Source organism: Penaeus monodon, chromosome 12, assembly GCF_015228065.2.
Source record: "Penaeus monodon isolate SGIC_2016 chromosome 12, NSTDA_Pmon_1, whole genome shotgun sequence".
Lineage (NCBI taxonomy): Eukaryota > Metazoa > Arthropoda > Malacostraca > Decapoda > Penaeidae > Penaeus > Penaeus monodon.
In genome coordinates this window covers 17,381,725-17,388,801 of record NC_051397.1, presented here as the reverse complement: position 1 = coordinate 17,388,801, position 7,077 = coordinate 17,381,725, and the positions used below count along the sequence as shown (strand labels likewise).

Below are 7,077 nucleotides of genomic sequence, written 5' to 3'. Positions count from 1 at the left end.
GTTCGTTTTGCTTTCAATATTTCTTTCCTTTTGGGCTCCCCCGTTGATTTCCACTTCATCTTCAGCACCAGCCATACCTGTGGGCACTCACACCCACAACAAACACTCCCCAAAGATGTAAGACACCAGTCCAAATAGTAGATGCCAAAACCCATCTACTATAACACACATACATGCATACATACACACACTCATATATACACACACATATATACATACACATACAATCATATATACATACATACATATATGCATGTGCATGTGAGCGTGTGTAGGTGTGTGTATGTGGTGTGTGTGTGTGTGTGTGTGTGTGTGTGTGTGTGTGTGTGTGTGTGTGTGTGTGTGTGTGTGTGGTGTGTGTGTGTGTGTGTGTGTGTGTGTTGGGTATGTGTGTGGTGTGTGTGTGTTTGTGTGTGTGTGTGTGTGTGTGTGTGTGTGTGTGTGTGTGTGTGTGTGTGTGCACACAAGACGCATCTCTTCCCCGCGGGAGCTAACCCCCCCCCCCCCCCCCGCGAGAGGAGCGGACGAGGAGGGTCGATGAGCCTGTCAATACATCACTCTCCATCATTACATAAAGTATTTCATAATCCAGGATCGAAGAATCAAATATCGCGTGACATCCAGGACTCTGGAAGCGATTCGCTTCGTTTCTTCATTTTCTATTGAAAAGAGAGAAAAAGAGGAAGGGTGGCATTGAGAAGGAGAGGGAGGGGTAGACGGACAGAGAGCGATAGAGAACGAGGGAGAGAGGGAGAGAGAGAGAGAGAGAGAGAGAGAGAGAGAGAGAGAGAGAGAGAGAGAGAGAGAGAGAGAGAGAGAGAGAGAGAGAGAGAGAGAGAGAGAGAAAGAGAGAGAGGAGAAATATGAAAAGGACGAGAAAGAGGCAGATCCGCGCTACAAGCAATAGTTCCCCGCTCAAACAACATCAACTAACACTTGTGAACAACTTCCGAACAGAATACATTTCCATTAAGAGAAAAACTTGTGCATGGCTGAGGCGCTTTACAACCAATGTGCATGCCGATCTCTGGCAGGTATCATTCGAGAATGTGAACAATTTTCAGACAGCTAATGTTAACGAGCAGCTGTCCGGCTGGTGACAGGGGAGGTTCACCTGAAAGGTAATATGGTACTCCTGCCAGTATCCAATAAAATTCATAAAAATCTCTCCATCCAGTCACCCATCCCCTTCTCAATCCTCCTCTACTGTCCACTCTTTTCCCCTCTGCATCCTCTCTCTCCCTCTCCCTCATTCACTTCCCTCCCTTCCTCTCTTTCGCTCGAACTTTCTTCTTTCCTACCTTACTTCCGTATTCCTTCCTCCACCCTTTACGCTCCTATGCTCTCCCTCTGCCAGTCATCTCGCCCTTTTTTCACTTCCTTCTCCTCTTTTCCCTCCTTCCTCTCTCATTCACCTCTCCCATCCTCCCTCCATTGTACCACTCTCCCCTTCTCCCTCCTTCACTCCCCTCAGCCTCCCTCCCTCTCTCCGTACCTCTCGAATGATCCCTTCTCTTCTCTCCACTCCGCTCTCCCCCTCCCCCCCCCTCTCTACTTGATCATCAGGGAAACTCATCTCTAACTCGGAGCAAGAGAGTCACACCTTCTCCTCGGTGCGTAAGGTCGAACATCACATATCACTCCAACGGCAATCGAACCCACGTGCAGTGGTGCTGTGCAAGGTGCAGAGACCGGCAGAGGGAAAAGGGAAAGAGGGAAGAGGGGAGAAGAGATAAGGGAGAGGAGAGAGGGGAGGGAGTGACTGAGGGTCTTGCTTCACCTCTTACCCTTTAGCGAACGGAGAAGGTTAGGGTGATGAGAGAGTCGGATGGAGAGAGAGAGAGAGAGAGTTGAAGGGGGAACACGTGACAAGAGAGAGGAGGGGGTGGAGGGGATGAGAAGGAGGGAAGTAGGTGAAGGGGAAGAGAGGGAAAGAACGGGCAGACAGGTGACAGGAGAGTGGGAGTGAAGGGAGAGAGAGGGAGAGAACGTGACGCGGTTGACATAAGCGAGGGGGAATGAAGAGAGAGAGAGGTGGAGAACGTGAAGCGGGTGACGGAAGAGCAGATCAGCGACGGGGGAGGGCGTGTGCGTCGCTTCTAATAATGGGGAGCTCGGTGCGTGTCCCGGCCGCCCTTCAGCCACACATGCTCGTTAAACACCGCACTCACTGGCGGTTTCGTGTTTTCAAGCAACATAAACTAAATAAAATGAAAGACAATTACAAAACGGGATGACAATGAAAGAAAAGGGATCCAATGAGTTAATCAACTACAGTGTTGCAATGGAAGTGGCGAGACCTGAAAACTCCAGGATTAGAATCACAGTAACAGTCAAAAACATTTTCGCTTGAAAGAGGAAAGAGAGGGAGAGGCAGGGAGAGGGAGGGACGGACACACACACACACACACACACACACACCACACACACACACACCACACCACACACACACACACACACACACACACACACACACACACACACAAAAACACACACACACACACAAGAGAGAAAGGGAGAGAGAGAGGGAGAGGGAGAGGGAAAGTGAGAGGAGAGCGGAGAAAGAGAGAGAGATAGAAAGAGAGAGAGAGAGAGAGAGAGAGACAGTGAGAGAGAGAGAGAGAGAGAGAGAGAGAGAGAGAGAGAGAGAGAGAGAGAGAGAGAGAGAGAGAGAGAGAGAGAGAGAGAGAGAGAGAGAGAGAGAAACACAAGCTGCTCCATTTTCCTCCCCATCACATCGGGAAGCAAAGCGATATTTGTAAACATCTGACCTTCGACTTAATCAAAGCCACTGAGAGAAAAGACGAAGAACAAAGATAAAGAAGGCAAAAGAGAAATGACAAGAAAGATAGAAAATGACCCTCTAACTTGATCTCGCTCTCAAAACATCCTAACTTACGCCGTGTTTATATATCTTTTCGAATATCTTTTTCATAATCGTCAGTCCTGTTGAGGCCTGCAAATGCATAGACTTGAGGAATTAAAACCTATTTCTTTACTACGTAGCGGTAAAATTGTATTCTAAAATAGATGAGGTGTGGCTTGTTGCGCAAATATTTCAATACAGGAAAATAGAATAAGTGCATCGTTAATATTCTTAATGAATTTTGAGCTATCATCATTTCAAATGTTTTCGTACTTCCTGCCGTCATAACTACTTAATCCTTCTTATCATTATAATTAACTAGTTGCAATATCTATCAGCAAAACACGCGTGTGGTAAGAGTCCCTCGGAACCGCTCAAGCTACCTCGTGCAGAGAGGTCCAACTCCCCCTCGGACCGTCGCCGCGCGCTACTCGCCACGAAAAATCACACGACAAAGACTCGACACATGAAAACCGCGAGTCGAGTGGAGGGAAACATTTTCTGAAATTCTAGCGAAAAAAAGTAATGAATAAGAAACGAAGATGCAGAAGCAAAAGATGAAGAAACATTAGCAAAGCTCTCCGAACACTTGACACGCGTGCATATACATGCATATACATGAACACGCACGCACAGAAGGTCCAAGAGAATGCGTGACAAACAGGTACAATATATCAAGGCTTTCTTCGTGTATTCTCTACGGCAACGACCACGAAGCGAAATCAGCGCACACGGCAGAGCGTATCTGTGAGCAGTATCTGCGTTCATTATCTCCAAATCCGACTTTGACACTTCAGTCGCACTTTGTTATACGGCTTTATTCAACGTCGACGCCACTCAGAGCGACTCTGAACTTATTTGAAGCTAGAATTAACTTTGTTTACCTGCCTTACGGTGAAGAAAATCGTTTAAGATCGCCCAGATATGGAGCAATCTGGCCCTCGGTATGAAAGCTTTTCCCCCGGCGAAATCCTCCCCAAGACCTTATGCAGAACGAAGACTCGCTTTAATCTGGTTTCCTCGGCCAAGCGTTGTTTTCCTGACGGCATGTTTGTTGCATCTAATTATCCTTTTGCTTTTTTGCTCTCGCTCACGTAATCTACACGAAATGAATGTCTGCTTACATTAACATACGCAAGCTTAAGCGCTAACATTAATTCACGTACGCACGAGCGCTAATATACGGATTTGCGCTAGCTTAACTATACGTGGACATAAGCTCACACACTCAAACACACACACTTATCGCATTGAATAAGCAATCCTTCTTCCCTCTTCCTCTTCACCTCTCTTCTCTTCCTTCTTCATTTCTCCCTCTCGACCATATTCTCTCGGCTATAATCCCCCGAGTACAAAATAAAGAGATAAAAGGAACCAAAGAGAATGAACCCGGGGAGAGGGGGATATTAGATTTGAGGTCAAGGAAGGATTAAATGGTGCAAGGAAAAAACAGGCTGAAGTAGAACCGACAAAGAAAAGGATTAAGCGGTACAGGGTAAAGGAGGTAGAATGAAGCACAGCTGACTGAAAAGGATACGGTGGAAAGGAAAGGATAAAAGGATCGGATAAAAAAAAGTGCGCGTATGTGTGTGAATGAACGCAGATACAAATTCTTCTTTGGAAGAGTGGCATGAGATAATGATAAAACTGACACGTTCGCATCTTGACAAAGAAAGGGAGGGTAATCGGAAAGGAAAAAGGAAATACGTACCAAAAAAGCAAAGAGAGGAAGCGACGGCACATACCCCAGAAACCAAAGAAGGGGAGGAACGGTGCCAAGGAGAGGAAAGGGAAAGGGATGGGAGCCGAAAAGGGAGAGTGAAGGAAAGGAGGGTATAGTGCGGGACCCAGAGAAACAAAGGTAGAAAGGAGCAGTGCCCTAGAATGCAAAGAGGGAGCGAAAGTACCCGGGGAATAAAAGGAGTGATGGAAGGTACCCCGGAGAGGATACTGTGGGAGGAAAGGATAGGGAAGGGGCAGAGGGACAGCTCCAGTGAAAGAACGACGCAACGTGAATGAAAGCGAAGCCGAGAAATAGCTCCTCTACTCGATCATGCTGGCACATCCGCATGCGAGATTACTGCGGAATTCTTTTTTGGGCGAACTGCTAAATACTTGTAAAAGGCGGACTAGTCAAAAGAATGATTCATGCCCTCTGGGTCATAATGAATACTAATCACCCCCAGACTCTCCTCAGCTGGAAGAGTGACCCCCCCCTCTCTCTCTCTCTCTCTCTCTCTCCCCATCTACTCACTCACTCACTTCACTCCTCTCCTCTACTCATCTCTCTCCTACCAATCATACTCACTCACTCACTCCTCACTCTCTCATCTCACTACTCCTTCACTCTCTCTCTCTCTCACTCCTCTCCCTCTCCTCTCCTCTCATCCCCTCTCCCTCTCTCTCTCACTCTCCATCTCCCTCTTCATCTCCCTCTCTCTCTCCCTCCTTTTTCCCTCTCTCCATCTCCCTTCTCCCCCTCCCCATCATCTCCTCTCCTCCCCCCTCTCTTTTCCCCCCCTTCTCTCTCTCCCTCTCTCTCCATTCCCTTCTCTCTCCATTCCCTCTCTCTCTCTTTCTCCTCTCTCTCTCCATCTCCTCCTTTCCATTCCCTCTCCCCTTCCACTCCCTCTCTCTCTCCATCCCCCCTCTTCTCATTTCTATCCTTCCACGGCTTTTTTTCCCCTTTCTTTTAATGTCTTTCCCATCCAATAATTCACTTTCCTTTCTCTATTCGTTTATATGAACTTTCTCATCCGCTATCGTTTCCTCTTTTTCACTACTTGTCTTTCAATCTTCTCTCTAATCCTCACTTCAGTCCAGTTCTAAGTTACTTCTAAGTATCGGTATTCTTCCCCTTCAGTCCCTTCATTAATCGCTTATTCTTTCCCTTTCCCTTCACCGTCTCCTTTTACTTCTACACTTTCTCCTTTAATTTTCCTTTCTCCTCTTCGTTTCTCTTCTTTCTTTCCTTTCCTCTTCTCTGTTTCCTTCTTTATATAACCTTTTTTTCGGCTTCTTTTCCAATCCTCCGCCCCTTCCTTCCCCTTCTCCCTCTGTTTTTTTCCCTTTTTTCAGTCTTCCTCTTTTTTCTCTCCCTCCATTCTTTCTATATTCTTCGTATCCCTCTCTCTTCCCTTATTGTCCTCTCCTTCCCCTCTCCCCTTACCCTGTGCTTCCCCTTATTTCCCGTTCATTTTCTCTTATCCCCCTTCTCCTTTCCTTTTCCTTTCCCTTTTCCTTCCCTTCTTCCCCTCCTCCCTGTTGACCTCCTTTCCCATCTCCCTCCTCTCATTTCCTTTTTTCCCCTCTCCCCCATCCCCCTCCCTTTCCCCCCCTTTCCTTCCCCCTTACTCCCTCCTCCCCTGTCCCCTTCTCCCTCCTTCCCTTCATACCTATTCCTTCCTCCTGGGGCCCCTTTCCTCCTCTTTCTTCCATTCTTTCTCCCCCTCTCCTCTTACCCTGTGCAGTGGTAGCGTTCGGACTAGCAATCTTGCTGACCTGCGTTTAATTCCCCACCCCAGTGGATGGTAACCCAGGCCATTCCATGCACACAGTATTTTAGAACCAAAATGAAACATACAGCCTGTCAAAACAAGAATAACAATCGTAACAAATGAAATATAACTAAATTATAATCATATTATTACTTCCTTCTTCCCCTCTCCCCTCCACCCTGTCCCCCGGTGATACCTCAGCCAGGCCGCGAAGCGAGCGAAGAGTTCGTTGAGCATCTTTTACGAGCTCGGAGGCTGTGTAGGTGGACGAGATCGCGGTGAATCCACATGTCGCGAACAGGATGCTGCGGGAAGGGGACGAGACGGACTTAGTCATGGCAGAGGACGCGGCACGGGGGGCGCCGCCCGGCACGGCCTTTAATCTCTCCGCTCCTCTTACTTCTGTGCTCTCTCTTACTTTCTCTCTCCTTTTCACTCTCACTCTCCGTCTGTCTGCGTCTCTGTCTCACTTCTGTCTGCCAATCTGTTGTCGTTCTCTTTTACTTTCTCTCAATCTCACTCTGTCTGTCTGTCTGTCTCTGTTGGTATAAAACACAAGACATAAAAGCAAAGTACAATTCACAATTACATTAAATCTCTCTCTCTCTCTCTCTCTCTCTCTCTCTCTCTCCTTTTCTCTCTCTCTCTCTCCTCTCTCTCTCTCTCCCCTCTCTCTCCTCTCTCTCTTCTTTCTTTATAGTATATCACTAATCC

At 47.3% G+C, this 7,077-nt stretch overlaps 1 pseudogene; it reads right to left on the bottom strand.

The window, feature by feature from the left end:
• The window catches only part of LOC119579643, a 26,200-nt pseudogene extending 19,500 nt beyond the window's left edge, over positions 1 to 6,700 (bottom strand).
• Between the last annotated feature and the right edge of the window lie 377 nt (positions 6,701 to 7,077).